This window comes from Gopherus flavomarginatus, chromosome 19, assembly GCF_025201925.1.
Source record: "Gopherus flavomarginatus isolate rGopFla2 chromosome 19, rGopFla2.mat.asm, whole genome shotgun sequence".
Classification (NCBI taxonomy): domain Eukaryota; kingdom Metazoa; phylum Chordata; order Testudines; family Testudinidae; genus Gopherus; species Gopherus flavomarginatus.
Window position 1 is genome coordinate 1,537,749 of NC_066635.1, and position 23,511 is coordinate 1,561,259.

The 23,511-nt window shown below is 56.8% G+C and overlaps 1 protein-coding gene across 2 annotated transcripts in view; it reads left to right on the plus strand.

Annotated features, from left to right (window-relative positions):
• The window catches only part of LOC127037472 (uncharacterized), a 269,283-nt gene that overhangs the window by 206,097 nt on the left and 39,675 nt on the right, over positions 1-23,511 (plus strand). Inside the window, exon 1 of one of the 2 annotated variants that reach the window (XM_050929232.1) lies at positions 21,323-21,405. The exons of the other annotated variant lie outside the window; for it this stretch is intronic. The gene's annotated coding sequence lies outside the window, so the exon portion shown is untranslated. Of the gene's footprint in view, positions 1-21,322; positions 21,406-23,511 lie in introns of those variants that run through there. 2 annotated transcript variants of the gene reach the window in all.

Below are 23,511 nucleotides of genomic sequence, written 5' to 3' on the forward strand. Positions count from 1 at the left end.
GGCCCCATCTCTTCTAGCCCCTTCTCTGTCAGCAGCACCAACAGCTGCAGTTCCTTCTGCTGCCAACCCAGAGCTTGTGGCTCAGGCTCAGGAAACTTTTGTTAACGGACTGATAAAAAGCTTCAGAGAATGTCTGAGATGCTGCAAATACCCAGCTTGGCCAGGGGCCTCAGCACCCAGCTCCTTCAGTGCACAGCCTCTTTGATATACACACAGTCCTCTGTGTGCATTGCACCACACACACACACACACACACACACACACACACACACACACACACACACACCCTCTGTGTGCATTGCACCACACACACACACACACACACACACACCCTCTGTGTGCATTGCACCACACACACACACATCCTCTGTGTGCATTGCACCACACACACAGCTCTCTTGGTGCACTGCACCACACATGCACACACACATGCACACACAGAGCCTTCCGTGCATACTGTACCACACACACAGCCCTTTGGGCACACTGCAACACACACCCACATACACACACAGCCCTCTGTGTGCACTGCACCACACACACAGCTCTCTGGGCACACTGCAACACACACCCACATACACACACACAGCCCTCTGTGCGGACTGCACCACGCACACAGTTCTCTGGGAACACTGGACCACACACACACACAGCTCTCTGTGCACTGCACCACACACACAGCCCTCTGTGTGAACTGCACCACAGACACAGCCTTCTGTGCACATTACACCACACAAACACACACACAGAGAGCCCTTCTGTGTGCATTGCACCACACCCCCACACACAGCCCTCTGTGCAAACTGCACCACACCCCCACACAGAGCCTTCTGTGCACACTGCATCACACACACACACACACACACACACACACACACACACACACACACACACACACACACACACACACACACAGCCCTCTGTGTGCACTGCACCAAACACACAGCTCTCTGAGCACAATGCACCACACACACACACAGAGCTCTCTGTACACACTGCACCAAACACACACACACATCTGTGTGTGAGAAAGAAAAGGCAGGAAGGCACTGTGGAATACAAGGTCTATCTATTCTATCTATCCCCATACACACCCATCTATCTACTCTAAGCTATCGAGCTATCTAATTTCCTTCTATAGCTTTGTAGATCTATAAAGGATTTTTTTTTTGTAGTTTTAACCTGGGGTCGCAATCATCAGTCCGTATGTGCAGAGCTCAGAGGGAGAGAAAATAATCATCTGAATAAATCTTACCCCCACCACCTCCAGCATGACCCGAGTTCTCTAAACTGGAATCCCAGGGCTCTGAGGTCTGATAGCGCAGGCCCAGCGAGTGGGAACTGGGAATCTCTTGGTGGTGTGTGACAAATGTGGGAACTTTCGGTAATGTTTTTATGAGCTATCTGTATGACACTGTCCCAATCATGGTGACACTGTGACCCCTCAGGAGAAGAATCCGTTGTCTCCTTAGCACATGGACATCAGCACAGGTGTTTCAGACATAGAGTGGCTAGGATTGCTTGGGCTGGAATCAACACATTGGAGTGGCAGCCCCAGGGCCGGCCCACAACATTTTGGCACCTGAGCTAAAATGACACCCCCATGCCCCTCGCTTGGGCCAAAACTTTGAAAGGTCTCAATTCTCCCTTCTTCCTGTTCTACTCCTCTCATGGTACTGCTCTGCTCCTTACCCAGGGCTGGTGCAACCACTAGGCAAACTAGGCAGCCACCTAGGGTGCCAAAAAGTGTTGCCCAAAACGTCTGGGATGCTCACCCAGTGCCAGCTAAACGTGTAACCCTCTTCCCGCAGCTGTGCGAGGGGGCGCTGCGGCTTTGATCAGCTCTGGCCGTCTGGGAAGTGATGTCATTCCTCCTCCGGCCCCCGGGGGCGCTGCGCTGCTCTGGCTCTGCCCCAGGGCCCCCGCCCCGCCCCCACTCCCCCAAGCTCTGCAGTGGGGGCGCGGGGGCTGCACTCATCGGCGGGGGGAAGTGCGGAGACCCGGCCCCAGCTGTGCTGCCGGGGGCTGCTGGTGGGTGGTTCCTCCTGCCCTCCAAGTCAGCCCTGCCCCCCCTGTGGATGGGCCTGGTACCCGCCACCCTGCCTCCAGCCAGCCCCTGTCTCACACCCCCTGCCTCCAGCCAACCCCTGCTGCACCCCCTGCTCAAAGCCAGCCAGCCCCACACCCCATCTCCAGCCAACCCCTGCCCGAAGCCAGATAGCCCGCCCCACACTCCCTGCCTGCAGCCAGCCCCTGCTGCACCCCCTGCCCTGTCTCCAGCCAGCCCCACACCCCCTGCCTGCAGCCAGCCCCTGCTGCATCCCCTGCCCTGCCTCCAGCCAACCCCTGCTGCACCCCCCTGCTCAAAGCCAGCCAGCCCCACACGCCATCTCCAGCCAACCCCTGCCCGAAGCCAGACAGCCCGCCCCACACCCCCTGCCTGCAGCCAGCCCCTGCTGCACCCCCTGCCCTGCCTCCAGCCAACCCCTGCTGCACCCCCTTGCTCAAAGCCAGCCAGCCCCATACCCCATCTCCAGCCAACCCCCGCCCGAAGCCAGATAGCCCGCCCTACGCTCCCTGGCTGCAGCCAGCCCCTGCTGCACCCCCTGCCCTGCCTCCAGCCAACCCCACAGCCCCTGCCTGAAGCCAGCCCCGCCTCACCCCACTGCTTGAAGCCAGCCAGCCCGCCCCACAGCGCCTGCCCGCAGCCAGCCCCGTACCCCTTTGTCTCTAGCCAATCCCTGCCTGAAGACAGCTAGTTCCACACCCTGTCTCCAGCCAGCCCCTGCTGCAGCCCTCTGCCCGAAGCCAGCCCCACGCCCTATCTTCAGCCAGTCCCCACAATGCCCCCCTGCCCGAAGCCAGCTAACCCTGCATTCCTGTCTCCAGCCAGCCCCTGCTGCACCCTCTGCTCAGAGCCAGCCAGCCAGCCCCACATCCCGTCTCCAGCCAGTCCCCACAATGCCCCCCTGCCAGAAGCCAGCTAACCCTGCATTCCTGTCTCCAGCCAGCCCCTGCTGCACCCTCTGCTCACAGCCAGCCAGCCAGCCCCACATCCCGTCTCCAGCCAACCCCTGCCGCACCCCCTGCCTGAAGCCAGCCCCACACCCCGTGCCTCCAGCCAGCCCCTGCCACACACACCCCCGCCCAAAGCCAGCTAGCCCCACACCTTGTCAGGTTATTCATTTATTTTCATTAAATATGTAGACTAAATAATGAAATTAATAAATTTTCAAGCCAAATGTGTATTAATTCTAATGAACAATGCCACATTATGCAGTATTCATTTTTGAAAGTTTATAAAGTGGGGGTGGGGGGCGCAAGGTGGAAGTTTCGCCTAGGGTGCAAAATATCCTTGCACCAGCTCTGTACCTGCCCCAATAAAGGAGAACTAATAACTTAAAATGCCTTGTTCAAAAATTGTAAGTAACACTTAACTTTCAACCCCCTGAGCAGCAAATGTAACTTTTCTTGTCTGCATAGTAAACGCTGGCATTTTTATCTGTTTGAATAATCAAAGTGGTGCTTTTCGTGCCTTCTTGGCTGAAAAGATCTGAACGGCTTCCTGAAGGTTCACAGTCTGGGCTAGCTCATGCTCTATTGAGATGGTTGGTTGCAAGCCGACCAGCCTCTCCTGTGTCATTGTGGAGCGTAGATGTGTTTTTATTAACTTCAGCTTGGAGAAGCTGCAGTCTCCACTGGCAACTGTTACAGGAAGCGATAGAGCAACAAAAGCATTTGGAAAGAGGGTGGTCATTGTAACGAACTGGGAATGTTCTTAATGTTTTCTCTGAATACTGTGTTGGTGCCTCAGTGTCCCCATGGCAGTTCTTAAGTATCTGGCAGAGCAAAGGGCCAGTGCACCTAAATGCCTGGCACTCTGTCTCCTAGCAACTGATGGCCTGGGCCCCTCCCCTGCAAAGGTGCCAGCTGAAGATGTTGGAGACAAAGGGATCAGGTGACCTCCTGGCCCGGGAAAGGAGCTGAGCAGAGAGGAGGGGCTGGGAGGGGTTGTTAGTCTGGAGCTGCCTGGGGTCGAGGAGTGGAGGGCAGATGTGGGGGGTCTGGCTCACTGCCCCCCAGAATGGACCCGGCTGAGGGGTCCGGTTCTCTGTATCTACAAGCTCTGTTTTAGACCCTGTTCCTGTCATCAAATAAACCTCTGTGTTACTGGCTGGCTGAGTCATGTCTGACTGCAAAGTGGGGTGCAGGACCCTGTGGCTTCCCCAGGACCCCACTGAGGAGGGCTCGCTGTGGGAAGCGCCCGAAGGGGCAGAGGATGCTGAATGCTCCAAGGAGAGACCCAGGAGGTGAAGACGTGTGAGCTTCTTGCCCTGAACAAGTCTGCTCCAAGGGAGAGGAGGCTCCCCAAAGTCCTGACTGGCTTGGTGGGGAGCGGTTCCAGAGCATCGCTCGGGCACTCTGTGACAGTCATCTTATTTGTGCACATATGGGGTGGGGAGATAGTTCAGTGGTTTGAGCATTGGCCTGCTAAACCCAGGGTTGTGAGTTCAATCCTTGAGGGGGCCATTTACAGAACTGGGGATTAGTCCTGCTTTGAGCAGGGGGTTGGATTAGATGACTCTCCTGAGGTGCCTTCCAACCCTGATATTCTATGATATATTCCAGAACAGCCTTTGGAATTGATCCTGAAATGTATCTTGAAAGGGCTTTCAGTTCATTACCTAAATCATTCACATCAATATCACACATCAACACTGTCTCTAGTGCCCTGCATTGTTGGTATAAGTGGTCTTCAGGTATAGTGAGGAGTTCTAGAATATCATAAACATCCCAAATATACTGCTGTGTTCCTTGAGCTGCATGAAACATTCTTCAACTGACTGTATTAAACAATCTAGCACCTGGTTAAAGAATTCAACTTTGAAATGTTGTTTGGAGTCTCTTATGGGATTATCCCATGCCTCATAATCAAAATGCCATCTTCTTTGGTGACTGAATGGTTGGGAAAATAGCTTCAGCATGAAATTCCTCTCCCAACTTCTGAGCACTCTTCAGAACATTTTGAAATCCCTCATCTGATCAGTAAGACTGTAGCTATGATTTTGCTTTGTCCAGTTGTTCCATTGCTCCAGATATATCTAGGTCAACACCTTGGAACCTCTTGCTTACATTTATTTTAAACCATATGTCACGCCACAACACTAAGCCACATAGAAATTTGAAATTATGCATGTTTCTGGTGATTCCATTTCCCTCTGCCACTGTTCTCCCATGAACAGTTCCTGTCATAGCATTGTCCTCCATAATGGCAACTATGGCATCATCTATCTTCCCAGTTTGGTATTCTATAGGCTTTATCGCCTCCACTCGACTTTCCCATGGTGTGGCACGCAGTGGTTTCAGTGTCAGAGAGAATGTTCCCAGATGTCGCTTCAAAATTTGCCATTGATGAGTTGAAAAATACATAGATGCTTTGAATTACATTAAAAAATTCAGCAGCCTCACTAGAAGCTGATGCTGCATCACTGACCACCAAGTTCAATGAATGAGAACTGCATGGGACAAAAAAAGCTCGAGGGTTTAACTCTTGGATCCGTGTCTGCACTCCTCTGTTCTTTCCTCTCATGTTGGCACCATTATCATAGCCCTGACCTCTCATGTCAGCTATTGCAATTCCCGTATCTTCCAGCTTTTTAAGAAGCATATTTGTCATACCAGCTCCTGTAGTATCATCAATGTCAATACATTCTAGAAAATGTTCTCTTGACAGTCACCATTGCAGGGACATTTTCACTAGGTTCTGTTGTTGTTACAAAACGCACCATTAAAGTCATTTGTTCTGTATGGCTGATGTCAGGTGTGCAGTCCAGAATAACAGAGTAATATCTTGCTGACTTCAGATCTGCCACAATCTTCTGTTTGACTTTTGTTGCCAGTAACTGTATGATCTCATTTTGAATGGTTTTTCCAAGGTAGTGGTGTGTGTATATTTCTTTGGTGGTGACTCTTCTTAGATGCTTGTGGAGTACAGCATCAAACTCAGTCATCAGCTCCATATGTGGCTAGAACATTAGACTGGAAGAGTCTGCAAAAAAAACTGCATGCAGCATTCTGGGTTTTTGAATACATAAGCCATGGCCTCTCCACTTTGTCACCGTTAGGGATTTCACACCAGTAATGTGTTGGATGGAAACTTCTATTTTCATTGTCTTTGGGGAACATAAAGTTTTTCACTTGCTGTGGCCCACGCAGCACAAGGAAGTCCCTCAGGCTACTGCTCAAGTGAGTCCACAGCCCTGGCTCATCTAGACTTAAGGAACTAAACTCAGCAGCAGCTATTTCTTGGGCCTCCACCACACTCTTCTCTGATCTACACTTTTCTTCAGGAATGTGCCTGGTTCCATCCATTTCAGATGGAGATATGGATGCTGCAGTAGCTGCCAGGTCACCTGCACTCTGACTAACTGGAAGATCAGGCATCTCCTCACCACTCCCATCCTCACTGGGGCCGGAAGGCTCCCCGTGACCATTTGTGTCTATGTATCTCAGGAGAGCTCCTTCCTGCTTAGATCGAAAAGCTTCCTTTGCTTGCTTTCTTTTCTTTCTTTCACTCATGACTGCTGTTCTGTGCCAGCTAGAGTGGCTCTCAACACTCAGTTGAAGGGGACGAATAAGCAGGCTGGTAGCAGGGTCTGAGTGAGGGAAGATCTCAGTGTCTTAAGGGCCTAACTGGCTCCCACTACTTCAGTTGACTGCCTGTTCTCCTCAAGTGGGTTCAGGGAAGCAGCAGAAAACAGAAAGCTCCCTGAGAAGCTGGTGTGAATCAGTCCGGGCTCCTGGGGGTTCTAGAGAGGTATATAAGAGGCTCCTCCTCCTCTCTCCCCCTGCAGCTCCTGCTGCTTTCTGTTATTCCCTCTCACCTTTTCTCCTGCCGGCTTGTTATGTCTCTTGTGCCCTCCTTCCTCCAGCACAGCACTCCACCATCTCTGTGCAGCTAGAGCAGAGAGAATACATCTGCACCAGCAGCAGACACAATTTTCTACTATCTGGGTCCTAGTGGCTGTCACGGAGTCACCGGGGGATGCTCTGGAACTGCTCCCCACCAAGCCAGGCAGAACTTTGGGGAGCCTCCTCTCCCTTGGAGCAGACTTGTTCAGGGCAAGAAGCTCACACAGCTTCACCTCCTGGGTCTCTCCTTGGAGCATTCAGCATCCTCTGCCCCTCCGTGCGCTTCCCACAGTGAGCCCGCCTCAGTGGGGTCCTGGGGAAGCCACCGGGTCCTGCACCCCCACTTTGCAGTCAGACGTGACTCTCAGCCAGCCAGTAAAACAGAGGTTTATTCGATGACAGGAACAGGGTCTAAAACAGAGCTTGTAGATACAGCGAACCGGACCCCTCGGCTGGGTCCATTCTGGGGGGCAGTGAGCCAGACCCCCAGGTCTGCCCTCCACCCTTGACCCCAGCCAGCTCCAGACTAACAACCCCTCCCAGCCCCTCCTCTCTCCTCAGCCCCTTTCCCGGGCCAGGAGGTCACCTGATCCCTTTGTCTCCAACACCTTCAGTTGGCACCTTTGCAGAGGAGGGGCCCAGGCCATCAGTTGCTAGGAGACAGAGTGCCAGGCATTTAGGTGCACTGGCCCTTTGCTCTGCCAGATACTTAAGAACTGCCATGGGGACACTGAGGCACCAACACAGTATTCAGAGAAACATTAAGAACTTTCCCAGTTCGTAACATCTCTCCCCCCTTCGAGACCGAACTGAGCGAGGTCACTCCAGCCAGTGACCTGGGGAAGTTCGAACCCACCAACGTTCCCATGGATGCCCCAGCATCTCTCCCATTCCTTGGTGTGAGTTACGCCAGGACAGTCCAGTCTCACGCCCTCCCTTAGGTCGGGTGTGCTTGATGGCACTTGCAGGCCGCAGGTGGGAAAGTTTATGCAGCCCACACCCTTTGCCACCCCAATACCCCTGGGGTTCAAGCTGGGATTGGGTCTTTCCCCAGCCCTTCGGTCTGTGATTCGGGCTCTCTTGGTTAAGAGCCCTCATCTTGGCCTTTGCCAGCTCTGGGCTTGGGCAGCCGCTTCCCACTTTGTGGCCCAGACACAACACCTCTGCCGTCCCCCCTTACACTTTCCAGCTTTTAAGGTCAGTCCCACCTCCTTGAGGCAGCCCAGCCCCCTCTTCACCTGGGACACCTGTTCCTCCCAGGTCTGGCTAAAGATGCACATGTTATCAGTGTCTGCCAGGGCCAAGTTCTCCATCGCCCTCTGCTTGTCTAGAATCTCCCCAGGCCTAGGCATGGGGTCGGCATCGGACACTGTGATGGCTTTAAGCTTCTGATAGCCCCCATAAAACCAGATCATCCTGTCTCCCTTGGGGATCAGCCCCACGGGTGAGGCCCATGGGCTGTAAAACGGCTGGATCCCATCTAAAGCCAGCATGTTCCAGACCTCTCTCTCCAGGTTCTGGGCTGCTTTCCCAGTGACTCTGAATGGGGAACACCTGATGGGGAGATTGTCTCCCACCTCAGGGAAGAGATCCCCCGGGGGTCTTCCCCCTTCTTCATCCAATCCTCCCTCTTCAGGTTCAGGGGTCCCCTCACTCTCCTCCCATCCAGCAGCTCAAATGGGAAGAACCCTGTGGATTCCTGGGGCACCACCAGCTGCCTCCCGATTACCCCCAGTTCTACTTCCCCTTGGGGAGCCCATTCCCGGTACAGGAATCCCTTCTCTTGCAGGACTCTGTCCCTGCAGCCTTCCCCAAGGGGGTTTGCAGCGCTGTGGCCAGCAAGTTCCCTCAGCTTCTCCAAGGAGGGATCCCTCTGCAGCTCGGTCTGGGATTCAGCGGCTGGGGCAGGGAGTGGGACCTGCTCCCTTTCGCTGGCTGGGCCTGGGGTCACAGCCCCCCTGAGCCCTGTCCCTGGTAGCTCCCTCCCTGCTGTGTAATCACTTCCTAGCAGCACGTCTGGACCAGGCAAACCTGTTTGGCAGCTGACCTGCCCTGCCTGGGTGTCCCTGCACTCAGCTGGGGTCTCAGCTCCCCCTGTGCTCAGCGCTGCCCTTGCTGTCCCAGTGGGGGCAGGCAGCGAGCTCTCTGCTCTGGTCACAGCATCAGAGCCAGCCTGAGCCCCGTCTCCGGTGTGCAGGGGCGCGGGGAGCATCTCTCCCTCCCACTCAGCCTCAGGGGGCTGGTTACAGGTAGGCAGGTATCCTGAGCCCAGCAGCCCCTCCCCCCTGCCAGCCAGGTCATTTGCATTTTCACTGACCATTTCCATCCTAGCCAATTGGTTCCCTGGATTTGAATTCAAACCCTCAGCCGTTACAGGAGCGGGGCCTGGATCCTGTCCCAAGGGGAGACAGTCACCCCCCAACAGGGCCTCCCAGCCGATATCCCGGAGAACCCCAACCACCAGCCAGCCCAACCCCTCCTGGGTCTGCACAGGGATCTGGGCCATAGGCAGGGTGAGGGGCTTCACCCCAGGGAACTTCACCCAGGTTCCACAGTCCCTCAGCATCTGGGGCTGCACCACCACAGTTCTCTCTGTCCCAGGGTCTCGCCCCCGCAGGCGTGTTTCCCCACTAACCCCTGGGCAGCCCCCTATGTCTCTCTGATCCACCATCACCAGTCCACGCTGCTGCTGCTTCTCCTGCAGCTCTTCCTCGGGCTCTTGCTCTCTCTCACGGTCCTCTCGCTCTCTCGGGCTCTGCTCCCATCCCATCCGTCTCCAATCTCCTGATGGGGAACCCAATCGTGAAGACCCTCGTCTGATTGGGGACCAGACTCCCAGGGATGCCTGGCTGATGCTCCAGCCGCTCTCAGATCCTCTTGTAGCCCCATCTGGGCCAGTAATCTGCTCCTCAGAGCGGTCCTTCTCCTCCAACTGCATGATTAACTGTGCCTTGGTGAATTTCCCCATGCGTAACCCTCTCTTTGTGCACAGGATCACAATGTCCTTCTCAAGGAGATGGTGATAGGCCATCACTTCACCGTTCCCAAGTGGCTCTGGACTCACAGGCCTGTGTGCTCTTGGCTCCCCCACGGTTTCCAGGAAGAACCCCTGGTGTGCCAGCCCTTCTCGTGATCACCACCTCTTTGCCAGGGTCGAGCTGCAGACTCCTCCGCCCCTGGGACTGCTCCTGCAATCCCCCGGGGAACCCTGCTACTGCAAAAATCCTTCTCTCTCCCAGGGTCGAGCGGCAAGCTCCTCCGCCCCTGAGACTGCTCGCTGCAATCCTCAGGGGGACCCCGTTACTCCAACAGTCCTTCTCGCTGGTCACACACTCCCAGAGGTTAACTGCCCCCTGAAACCGTCTCTCTTTGAGCCTTCAGCACGCCTGGTCCTCATTATCCCTCCTCTGTTTTACTGCTCCCCAGTCACTTACTGCAAGCAGCGCCATCCACGGGGTGCAGTACGTCCCGCCGCTGCCACCAGTTGTCACGGAGTCACCGGGCGATGCTCTGGAACTGCTCCCCACCAAGCCAGGCAGAACTTTGGGGAGCCTCCTCTCCCTTGGAGCAGACTTGTTCAGGGCAAGAAGCTCACACAGCTTCACCTCCTGGGTCTCTCCTTGGAGCATTCAGCATCCTCTGCCCCTCCGTGCGCTTCCCACAGTGAGCCCGCCTCAGTGGGGTCCTGGGGAAGCCACCGGGTCCTGCACCCCCACTTTGCAGTCAGACGTGACTCTCAGCCAGCCAGTAAAACAGAGGTTTATTCGATGACAGGAACAGGGTCTAAAACAGAGCTTGTAGATACAGCGAACCGGACCCCTCGGCTGGGTCCATTCTGGGGGGCAGTGAGCCAGACCCCCAGGTCTGCCCTCCACCCTTGACCCCAGCCAGCTCCAGACTAACAACCCCTCCCAGCCCCTCCTCTCTCCTCAGCCCCTTTCCCGGGCCAGGAGGTCACCTGATCCCTTTGTCTCCAACACCTTCAGTTGGCACCTTTGCAGAGGAGGGGCCCAGGCCATCAGTTGCTAGGAGACAGAGTGCCAGGCATTTAGGTGCACTGGCCCTTTGCTCTGCCAGATACTTAAGAACTGCCATGGGGACACTGAGGCACCAACACAGTATTCAGAGAAACATTAAGAACTTTCCCAGTTCGTCACAGTGGCGCCCTCACCCCCACAGTCTGGCACCTGAGATGGCTGCCTCAGTTCGCCGCAGCCCCTACTGAGACAGTGGGCACCCCAGTGACTGAAAATGCATCCCTATGCGCAGAGGCAGCTGAACATGTGCACACAGCATGCTTGGGGCTGGCAACCACAGACAAGAGGGGGCAGGTGGCTGTATTAAGAGCTGAGCTTTCAGGCTATGTCTACATGGCAATGTAAGCCTGGCCTCAGGGTCAAGCCCTAAGTCCCCTTCAATCTGCATACAACTCTCTTGGACTCTGGCTCAGACCCAGGGCCCTAGGGCCCCCCGGGGATGGAGGGTCTGAGCCTGGGTCCAGTCGGGACCCAGGGTTCTTGTCCTGTTGTTTTGCAGAGTGGAGGCAGCCAGGCTTAGAGATAAAGGGCTCTCCCCTGGGCCCGACTGCCCCGGGCCAGAGACACAGAGTTAGCCAAGATGACTGGAGTCGGAGTTCTGCCTTAGCCTGAGCTTCTCTGTGCTGACCTCAGGCCTTTCAGAGGCTGTAGCCAGGGGACTAACATGGGACTGTGTTTTGAAAAGGTGCCTGGTGTGGCTACAAATACTCACTGAGAACACTGCGCTCTGAAGGGGACAGGCCAGATCTCCCGCTGGAGCCTGACTCGGCTGGCCTCACTGCAGGGAGCGCTGGCACCTGAAGGTCCAGGTTCAGTGTCTTGGAGGCGGCAGGCCTGCCCTGGCTCCTGGGGCCCAGCACACTGGGTCAGGTCATGGGGATCAGTTATCTCCTCCAGGGAAGAATAACCTCCAGGAGCCAGAGTCTGAGCATGCAGGAGCCTCCACACTCCAGCTGTGCAGCAAAACCCAACATTAGACAGCTTGTTGTCCTCAGCAACCTGCCTGCCTGCGCCCCCGCCGCTCCCCAGCTGCCTGTGCCCCCGCTGCTCCCCGACTGTCCGTACCCCTGCTGCTCCCCAGCCCTACCCAGGGCCATGTGGCGGAAGGAACTCAGGGCTCAGAAATGCAGAGAAGCCATCTTGAATAACTAGGGGTCACACCTTTTGTTGTCTCTGCAGGCTGAGCTCATTGCACAAGCCAGGGCCCCGTCGTGTCCCTCTGTTCCCCCCTTACCACAAGCTCCCTTGTGTGCCACCCTCCCATCGCCCTCTATGTTAGGGGCTCCCTACAACCACCCCACACCCACTCCCTCATGCCAGGAGATGTGTGTGTCTCCTATCCAGGGCCCCCATTCTACCTCCCATCCAAAGGGCTCTGTATGCCCCTCATATCCCCCTTTCCCACCATGACAGGGGTTCTGTATTCCTCCCCTTACCCACCTTTTCTCGCTATGCCTCCCATTCTCCCCTCTGCCACATACCAGGGGCTCTGTGTGCCTCCAACTCCTGCTCCTCCTATGACCTCTATACCAGGGTTTCACCGTTCTCCTTCCCGGAGGGGTTCTGTGTGACCCCCAGCCTTCCCTCAGGCCAGGTGCTGTCTGTGTGCCCCATTCCTCTGCCCCCAGCACCTTTCTCACTTCTTTTCTGTGTGTCCAGAGGGAGATCAGTCATTCAGAGTGTCGACATTTCCCACTGTATTGGGAGGATGGGCAAAGCTGAGCTGGGGGTGGCTGCTGTCAACCAGACCTCCCCGCCCCCAGAATAGACCATAGACCAGCACACGGGGCATTTCTAGGCTCAGACGTTATGGAGCAGCCATGACTCCAAAGCACTAGGCAGTTGCCCCAAAGGTGTATTCGTTCCTTCAAACGCTCGTGACCCCTGAATGTCTTCTCTGACTTGCTTCCAACACCCCAGAGGAGAGTCTACCTGGACAGAAATTCATCCAGGTGAAATGTCAGCTTCAGTTCGGGGTTAAAATGGGGCTTGGGCAGATTCACGCATCTCCGGCACGTGCCAGCACTTGGCTGGGGCTGGCGCCTTTCAGGCCAGTCGGGCCCTGGCTGTCCCAGAGCTACGCTGCTGCGGCAGGATCGGGTCAGAGGCCTGAGCAGGGCTGTAGTGAGCGCTCTGCTGCCGTCTGGCCGAGGCTGAGTCAGGCTGCCCCAAAGGCTGCAGAGCGAGGAGAAGGGGGAGGCCCTGGGCTGGTGTTCGGGGCAGTGGGAGCAGACAGAGGGGCACTTCTAACTAGCAGCTGAGGAGCACGGGAGCAGCTGGCCAGGTTCATGCTTCTCTGCACCCCAGCACTTCTCCCCCCAGCTTCCCACTCAGCCTAAGCCTGGGCTTAGTGAGATCTGCAGCTCACCAGCCCTCTCTGTGGGCAGGTGGATGCAGTGCACGTGCTGAGGCTGTGCATGTGCTAGGTAGAGTTCTCTCATTCTGAATCGCGCGTTTTCTTGGTAACCCGCCCAAAACCAGACACCCAGCCCCGAGTCGTGTCACACCAAAGGGCAGCACCACGCTCCGGAGCACAGGGCAGATCACAAATCACCTTGAATTGTTCCTTGCAGACATGAAGTGTCTGCAGTGAAAAGATGCAGCCATGACCAGGACCAGATTAACTCTCCCGTGGGCCTGGGGCTATTACATTTTGTGGGGCCTCTGGGGGTTTAGAGTGGGGGAGTGGGCTCAGGGCAAGGGATTGGGGTGCAGGAGGGGGTGCAGCTCCAGCTGGGGGTGGGTGAGCTCTGGGGTGAGGCCAGGGAAGGGCCAGGGGGTTGGGGTACAGCAGGAGGTTTAGGGTGCGGGCTCTGGGTAGGAGTTTGGGTGCAGGCAGGGGCTCTGGGCTGGGGTAGGGGGTTGTGCTGCAGAAGGGGGTGTGGGATGCAGGGTCCAGCTGTCAGGCGCTTACTTTGGGCGGCTTCTGGTCAGTGGCGCAGCAGGGCTAAGGCAGGATTCCTGCCTGCTCTGGCTCCGTGCTGCTCTGCTCCCCAGGATGGTTGGCATGTCTGGCCCCTAGGCAGAGGGGCCAGGCCACTCTACATGGTGCGCACTGCCCATGCCTGCAGGCGCCACCCCCACAGAGTCCATTGGCATGGAACTGGGCCAATGGGAGCTGCAGAGCCAGCGCTGAGGCAGGGGCAGCACGCAGAGATTCCCTGAATGCCCCGGGTGTGTGTGTGTGTGTGTGTGTGCGCTGAGGCTCAGGGACTGGTGTCCAGCCCACAGCACAGAGACTTGCTGCGGGCCAAATGAAAAGAAGCAGCGGGATGCATCCAGCCTGCGGGACCCCCCTTAGCCTGAGGCCCTGGGCTGCAGCCCCTAAAGCCCCTTCATTAATCCGGCCCTGGCCACGACCAATCCCAACAATTGGTGAAGGATGGGCCGCCATGCCCTTCCCATCAGCCCCAGGGCATCCAGTCCTGGGTCCTGCCTTGTCAGGGACCTGTCCCCTGACCAGGAGTCACCACCTTTCACATGGCCCTGAGCCACATCCTCAGTGCCACAGAGCTCGCAGGGCCTTCAGCTTCGCTCATGTCCGCTCCCCAACACAGCAGTGAGAACACCCAGCCAGAGCCCATGCGAGAGCATGTGGCCACGCGGGTGGGGGATGACACCGTCAGGGATGAAGTAACAATGTCTCGCCAGGCAAGCTGTCTGACTGGTGTCTCCAATGCTCCTGTGCCACTTCCCAGTGGCTGGTAGGGAACCCAGGCCTGCCTGCTACACTGCCTACGACAAACCCAGCCAGTGGGGCTTCCACTGTCATCCATGGCTTTGCTGCTGGCTGTGTCCCAGCTGCACCTCCGGCCCCACTCCCAGCCATGGCCCTGATCCCAGCCCCTGACCGCAGCCCCTGGCTCCACCGCGACTCCCAGGACACTCTCCTGGCTCTGGCCCCAGCTCCCATGGGGGCACAGGCCAGGTAAGGGGAAACACAACCAAAAATTTTTTTTGCCCAAAAGGGGCTGGGGGTGGGTGGGTGGGAGGTGAGCAGGGGGGCTCAGGCTGGCCCTGTCTGCACGGGAGAGGAGGCTGAGCAAGTGGCTGAGGCTGGTACCGCATGTGGGGGGAGGAGGGAGGGGAGAGGGGGCTTGGCCACTTCCGCTCAGGGGTATAGAGGAGAAGGGAGAGGGCACGGGCCCCGTCAGCCCATACAGTGATCTGCCACTGCTAGCACTCATACAGTATGACTGGGAGTAACATACATGCTAGAGGCTGTGTGTGAGCAGACCAGGAGTGGTGGCCCACACTGCAAAGCAGTGTGAAAGGACCTCCAGGTTAGAAAACTGAGGGGATACGGCTGAATCCAGATTGTACCCTGGGTAATGTCACATCCTGTCCTGCAAGAAATTCCCATAGTTCAACATCTGTTTTTGCCCCACAAGTTGAAATACTGACTGAGGAATTTTGATTTGGAAGTGGTGAAATATTTCATTTTGAGTCAGTTCAGCATTAAAGTAGGGTGGCACATTGCCTCATGGGGGGTGTAGTTCAGGTTACCTGCTGCAACCATTCTCCCCTGTGGGTGAGGCTCCCTGGCTGACTACATCTCCCATTACACCTGTAGCCACTTGACCCCCATGAGCTCCCAAGATGTGCTCAGTCTGTGAGGACACTGTTAGATAATGGAAGATGCAGTCCAGCCAGGGAGCCCCTCCCATAGCAGAGAACGCGGTCCTGGGGCCCAATGAGGGGAGCACTACAGTAGACTGAGGTTTAAAATGGAGTTAAATTTGAACCAAACTGAAATATTTTATTTTGGGGGGTTTCTGATAATTTTTAGGGGGCAAATTTGAAATTTCCCCAAGGAAACTGCATTTTCCATTAACTCCCATTCAGGTGACAATTCCAGATCTACGGATCACACAGTGGGACCAGCAGGGCAGGCAGTCACTTTAAGATGGTATTGCTCTGCCCTCTCAGCTGTGGTGTACCGAAGGTGGAGGGACCTGGGTTTTCACCCCCACCCATTTTCAGTAGTGTCTGCCGTCTGCAGAAGCGATTGTTTGACCTTGTCCAGGGGCTGCTTGGAAGTGAATGCTGAGCTGTATGTTTGGTCTCCGAATAGCGTTCCTGAGGGGTGCCAGAATGTCAGGGGAGAAGGGAGTTTCAGCACATGCCCCCAGGCACAAGGTCAGGGAAAGTCACTGAATGGGCTGAAGTGTCTAATGGACAAACAATGGAGCAGCCACCACGGAGGCGTTGTCTCCGCCAGCCTGGCTGGGCAACTAGGAAAAACCAGACTGGCCAAAGTGACCATGTCACACCTAGGCCCTATAACAACAACCACTGAGCAAAACGGTAGCTGGGCTCTGTGACAAAGTGGGACTGTTCTTAATGTTTCCTCTGAATACTGTGTGGGTGCCTCAGTTTCCCCTATGCATTTCTTAAGTCCTGACTGACTTTGTGGGGAACAGTTCCAGTGCATCGCCTGGGGACTCCGTGACAACTGGCGGCAGTGATGGGATGTACTGGAGCAGCAGCCAGGCATCCCCAAGAGTCTGGTCCCCAACCAGACGAGAGTCTTCACCATCGGGTTCCCCATCAGGGGGTCGGAGATGGATGGGATTGGAGCAGAGCCCGAGAGAGTGAGAGGACCATGAGAGAGAGCAAGAGCCCGAAGAAAAGCTGCAGGAGAAGCAGCAGCAGCATGGACAGGTGATGGTGGAGCGGAGAGGCATAGGGGGCTTCCCAGGGGTGAGTGGGGATAGACTCCGGGCTGCCGGTTCCACAGGGAACCTCGACACTAAATTGCTGCCCCTGGTTAAGGAGGGAGGGGATGTGGATGCCCACCGCACTACCTTCAAGCAGGCGGGTGATTTGAACCAGGGGGACCCTGTGGAAAAGCCCTGGTATCTAGCTCCCTTGCTGGGTCCCAAGCGCCGTGACTGGCGCTTCTTGCAGTAAGTGACTGGGGAGCAGTAAAACGAAGGGGGGACAATGAGGACCAGGCGTGCTGAAGGCTCAGAGAGGGACAGTTTCAGGGGGCAATTAACCTATGGAAGTGTGTGACCAGCGAGAAGGACTGTTGGAGTAATGGAGTCCCCCTGGCAGAGAGAAGGACTTTTGCAGTAACAGGATCCCCCTGGGGATTGCAGTGAGTGGTTCCAGGGGCGGAGGAGTCTGCAGCTCGACCCTGGCAAAGAGGTGGTGACCACGAGAAGGGCTGGCACACTAGGGGTTTTTCCTGGAAACAGTGGGGGAGCTGAGAGCACATGGGCCTCTGAGTCCAAAGCAACTTGGGAACAGTTAAGTGATGGCCTATCACCATCTCTTTAAGAAGTACATTGTGATCCTGTGCAAAAAGAGAGGGATACACATTGGGAAGTTCACCAAGGTACAGTTAATTGTGCAGCTGGAGGAGGAGGACTGCTCTGAGGAGCAGATTCCTGACCCAGATGGGGCTACAAGAGGATCTGGGAGCAACTGGAGCAGCAGCCAGGCATCCCCAAGAGTCTGGTCCCCAACCAGACGAGAGTCTTCACCATCGGGTTCCCCATCAGGGGGTCGGAGATGGATGGGATTGGAGCAGAGCCCGAGAGAGTGAGAGGACCATGAGAGAGAGCAAGAGCCCGAAGAAAAGCTGCAGGAGAAGCAGCAGCAGCATGGACAGGTGATGGTGGAGCGGAGAGGCATAGGGGGCTTCCCAGGGGTGAGTGGGGATAGACTCCGGGCTGCCGGTTCCACAGGGAACCTCGACACTAAATTGCTGCCCCTGGTTAAGGAGGGAGGGGATGTGGATGCCCACCGCACTACCTTCAAGCAGGCGGGTGATTTGAACCAGGGGGACCCTGTGGAAAAGCCCTGGTATCTAGCTCCCTTGCTGGGTCCCAAAGCCATAGATGCTGTCAACCAGATGGGTGGGGTGGTGGACAGGCTCCCACTCTTGGCCCTGGCCTATATGTCTGCATAGAGTCTCCTGGGCTCAGGCCCCTCGGACCCCCAGTGGGAGCAGAAGGTGGTGGTCAATGGGGAGACCTGCCTGGGGTGGCGAGACCCTGGGACAGAGAGAACTGTTGTCAGGCCCCTGGTGGTGCAGCCGCAGATGCTGAGGAGCTGTGGGACCTGGGTGAAGGTCCCCGGGGTGAAGCCCCTCACCCTGCCTATGGTCCGGATCCCTGTGCAGACACAGGAGGAGTCAGGCTGGCTGGTAGTTGAGGTTCTCCAGGATATGGGCTGTGAGATCCTGTTGTGGGGTGACTGTGTCTCTTTGGGACAGGAGCCAAGCCCTGCTCCTGTAATGGCCGAGGGTTTGAATTCAAATCCAGGGAACCAATTGGCTAGGATGGAAATGGTCAGTGAAAATGCAAGTAACCTGGCTGGCTGGCGGAAGGGGCTGCTGGGCTCGGGATACCTGCCTACCTGTAACCAGGCCGCTGGGGCTGAGTGGGAGGGAGAGATGCTCCCCACCCCCCTGCACACCGGGGAGGGGGCTCACGCTGGCTCTGATGCTGTGACCAAAGAAAGGAGCTCGCTGCCAGCCCCCACGGGGACAGCAAGGGCAGCGCTGAGCATGGGGGGAGCTGAGACCCCAGCTGAGTGGGGGGACACCCAGGCAGGGCAGTTTGACTGCCAGCCAGGTTTGCCTGGTCCAGACGTGCTGCTGGGAAGTGATTACACAGCAGGGAGGGAGCTACCAGGGACAGGGCTCAGGGGGGCTGTGACCCCAGGTCCAGCCAGCGAGAGGGAGCAGGTCCCACTCCCTGTCCCAGCTGCTGAATTCCAGACGGAGCTGCAGAAGGATCCCTCCTTGGAGAAGCTAAGGGAACTTGCTGGCCACAGAGCTGCAAATCCCCAGGGGGAAGGCTGCAGGGACAGAGTCCTGCAGGAGAAGGGATTCCTGTACTGAGAATGGGCTCCCCAAGGGGAAGAAGAATTGTGGGGAATCGGGAGGCAGCTGGTGGTGCCCCAGGAATCCACAGGGTTCTTCCCATTTGAGCTGCTGGATGGGAGGAGAGTGAGGGGACCCCTGGACCTGAAAGGGGAGGATTGGGAGGAGAAGGGGGAAGACCCCCTGGTGGATCTCTTCCCTGAGGTGGGAGCCAATCTCCCCATGAAGTGTTCCCCATTCAGAGTGCCTGGGTAAGCAGCCCAGAACCTGGAGAGAGAGATCAAGGACCTGCTGGCTTTAGATGGGATCCAGCCGTTCAACAGCCTACGGGCCTCACCCGTGGGGCTGGTCCCCAAGGAAGACCGGACGATCTGGTTCTGTGGGGACTATCGGAAGCTTAAAGCCATCACGGTGTCCGATGCCCATCCCATGCCTAGGCCTGGGGAGATTCTAGACAAGCTAGACATCCAGGGGGATGGAGAACTTGGCCTTGGAGTACGATGACGTGTGTGTCTTTAGCCAGACCTGGGAGGAATATACATCCCAGGTGAAGAGGGTGCTGGGCTGCCTGAAGGAGGCAGGACAGACGGTAAAAGCCGAAAAGGGCAAGGTGGAGGTGATCAGAGATTGGCCCATTCCCCAGACCAAGAAGCAGGTCCAGGCCTTTATCAGGATGGCGGGTGCTACTGGAGGTTTGTACCCCACATTAGCCCCCTAGCTGCCCCCATCCCTGAGCTATGTGAGAGGGGGAAGCCAGATGAGGTGCTCTGGACCAAGCAGGGCCAGAGGGCTCTCTGTATACTGAAGGAGGCTCTAATTCAGGGCCTGGTAAATCTGGTAAATCCAGACTTTGCTGAGCTTTTTGCTGTGTTCACCGACGCCTCAGACACAGGGCTGGGCACGGTGCTGATGCAAGCCGATGCTGACGGGGGGAGACATCCCATCGGGTCCCTGAGCAAGAAACTGCTGCCCTGGGAGCAGAACTATGCGGCGACAGAGAAGAAAGGCTTGGTCATGGTGCAGGCCCTTAGAAAGCTGCAGCTGGATCTATTTGGGCAGCGCTTTACTGTGTATACTGACCACTCTCTTCCAACGTGGCGGCGTCAAAAGCAAGGGGCTGATGCCAAGCTGCTGGGGACAGAGACAGCTGTTCAGAGAGTGGCCAAGGTTAAGCTGGGGGCTCTTAACCAAGAGAGCCCCAACTGCAGCCCTCCAAACTGGAGTGCTGGGAAAAGACCCAATCCCAGTTTAAACCCCAGGGGTACTGGTGTGGCAAAAGGGCACAAGCTGCATAAACCTTCCCACACGCAGCCTGCAAGTGCCATCAAGCACAAGAGACCTACGGGAGGGTGTGAAACTGGAAGGACCTGGTGTAACTCCCACCAAGGAATGGGAGAGATGATGGGGCATCTATGGGAACGTTGGTGGGTTTGAACTTCCCCAGGTCACCAGCTAAAGAGACCTCGCTCAGTTCAGTCTCGAAGGGGGGAGAGATGTGACTAAGTGAGACTGTTCTTAATGTTTCCTCTGAATACTGTGTGGATGCCTCTGTTTCCCCTATGCATTTCTTGAGTCTCCAGTGTGCATAAATGGCCGACACTCTGTATCCTGGCAACAAATGGCTGGGGCCCTTCCCCCCTGCAAGGGAATAGCTAAAGACGAACAAAGAGATCAGGTGACCTCCTGGCCCAGGAAAGAGACAAAGGCCAGAAAGGACGGGTTGGAGGGGGTTTGAGTTTGGAACTGGCTGAGGATGGAAATTGAGGGCAGACGGGATGGTCTGCCTTGCTGGGCCCCAGAATGGACCTGGCTGAGGTGTCTGGTTCTCTGTATCTACAAGCTCTGTTTTAGACCATGTTCTTGTCATTGAATAAACCTCTGTTTTACTGGCTGTGATGCAGTAGGGACTGTCTGTGTGGGGAGTGGGAGAGCAGGGGAGGACTTTAGGGGATGGACGATGCCAGGGCCTGTAACCTGAGCTAGGTAAGGGAGGGGAAAGGTCAAACACCTTTGCCCGGGAAGGGGAACAAAGGAAGGAAGTGGCAGGAGGGAAGCAGTTTGAGTTTGGGCTTGGGGCTGTGTGGGTGGAATTCAGGGTATCCTAGCTAGGATCCAAGCACCCTGAAAGCCCAGAAGGACTCGGTGGAGGGGTCCTGACTGTGCCTGCAAGCTCTGCTGTAACCTGCGTTCCTGTTGTCCAATAAACCTTCTGTTTTACTGGCTGGCTGAGAGTCACTGTGGGTCCCAGGAAGAGGGGTGCAGGGCCGGACTCCCCCACACTCCGTGACAACTGGTGGCAGCGGTGGGACATACTGCACCCCGTGAATGGCGCTGCTTGCAGTAAGTGACTGGGGAGCAGTAAAACAAAGGAGAGATAATGAGGACCAGGCGTGCTGAAGGCTCAGAGTGGGATGGTTTCAGGGGGCGTTAACCTCTGGGAGTGTGTGACCAGCGAGAAGGACTGTTGGAGTAACAGGGTCCCCCTGAGGACTGCAGCGAGCAGTCTCAGGGGCGTCGACCCTGGGAGAGAGAAGGATTTTTGCAGTAGCAGGGTTCCCCGGGGGATTGCAGGAGCAGTCCCAGGGGCGGAGGAGTCTGCAGCTCGACCCTGGCAAAGAGGTGGTGATCACGAAAAGGGCTGGCACACCAGGGGTTCTTCCTGGAAACCATGGGGGAGCCAAGAGCACACAGGCCTGTGAGTCCAGAGCCACTTGGGAACGGTGAAGTGATGGCCTATCACCATCTCCTTGAGAAGGACATTGTGATCCTGTGCAAGCAGAGGGGGCTGCACCCGGGGAGACGCACCAAGGACCAGCTGATTGCCCAGCTGGAGCAGGGAGACCGCATGAGTGAACGGAGCCCTGTCTCTGAGGGAAGCAGCCGAGCAGATGCAGCGCAGGCACCAGTGACTGTCCCTGCTGGGAGTGGTCAGCCGGCAGACGAGGGCTTCCCGAGACCCCCCCTTCCTAGGCGTAGAGGAAGGGCGGGGAGGAGCCCAGTGTATACCGAGGGCACCGTGACACCCCCGGCCAGCAGGGGATCCGTCCGGCGAAGCCCACCCCCCAGCAGGGGAACCTCCCGGCAACGCTCGGCATCCGTGGAGCGGATGCGGCTGGAATATGAAAGGGAGCTGAGACGGGAAGAGCTCGAGTTAAAGAGGCGAGAGCTGGAGGAGAAGGCGAAACAGCGTGAACATGAGGAGAACCAGCGTAAACATGAGGAGAACCAGCGTAAACATGAGGAGAACCAGCGTAAACATGAGGAGAGCCAGCGCCAGCGTGAGTGGGAGGAGAAGGAGAAACAGCGTAAACATGAGCTGGACCTGGCCCAGCTGAGGAGCAGTGGGGCCCCGGCTGCAGTGAGTGAGGGGGGACCCAAGCCTACAAAGAGCTTTGATAAGCACTTGCTGCCCCGGCGTAAGGAGGGGGAGGACATAGATACCTTCCTGACGGCCTTTGAGAATGCCTGCGAGCTGCACAGGGTTGACCCTGCAGACAGGATCGCAGTTCTTACCCCCTTACTGGACTCCACAGCCGTGGAGGTGTACAGCCGACTGAAAGGGGCGGAGGCAGGGGACTACGAACTGTTCAAACAGGCCCTGCTCCGCGAGTTTGGGCTGACTCCTGAGATGTACCGGAAAAAGTTCCGGAGCCAGCGTAAAACCCGTGAGGTCACATACCTACAACTGGTCAACCGGGCGCAGGGGTATGCTCGCAAGTGGACAGCTGGGGCCCAAACTAAAGAGGACCTGCTTGACCTATTCATACTGGAGCACCTGTACGAGCAGTGCCCGTCCGACCTGAGGCTGTGGTTGATGGACCAGAAGCCGGAGAACCCACAGCACGCAGGCCAGCTGGCCGACCAATTTGTGGACAGTCGGGCAGGGGATGGCAGGGAGGAGTCTCGAAGGAGCAAGCCTGCCTCAACGCAGAGAGAGAGTCATCATGGGACCTCCCAAAGGGGGCCTATGGAGAACCCCCCCAAAAGGGGAACATCCAGCGGCAGGTCCCTCCGACCCACTCAAGGGGACCCACGAGATATGGGCTGCTATCGCTGTGGCCAACAAGGTCACATACGGGCCCAGTGCCCCAAGCTCAGGGACAGACCAAGCAGACCCAACCCGCAGAGGGTGGACTGGGTAAAAACCCAATCGGAGGAGGGGCTACATTCCCAGGAAAGGGGGGTTGGCAACATACCACCTGTGGATGCTCCCGGTTCCGGGTTTTTGGTTTACCGGGTGGGCGCGGGGCTGCCCCTCCGGAAGGAGTGCATTGTTTCCCTGGAAGTGGATGGGAGGAAGGTCACTGGGTACTGGGACACGGGCGCAGAGGTGACGCTGGCCCGGCCCGAGGTGGTGGCCTCAGATCGGATGGTGCCCGACACCTACCTGACCCTGATGGGCGTGGGCGGGACCCCATTCAAGGTACCCGTGGCAAGGGTACACCTGAAATGGGGGGCCAAGGAGGGCCCCAAGGATGTGGGGGTACACCAATATTTGCCCACTGACGTGTTAATGGGAGGGGACCTTGAGGACTGGCCTAGTAACACCCAGAGTGCCCTGGTCGTGACTCGTAGTCAAAGTCGGCAAATGGCACTGCTCCCCGACAACGGGGAAGGTACTCGACCTGAGGTGCAGGACCCTAACTCAGGGAGCGGGGAACGCCCAGGGGCACGGTGCAGAGAGGCTGCGGCCTCAGACCCAGCCAGCAAGAGAGAGCCGGTCCC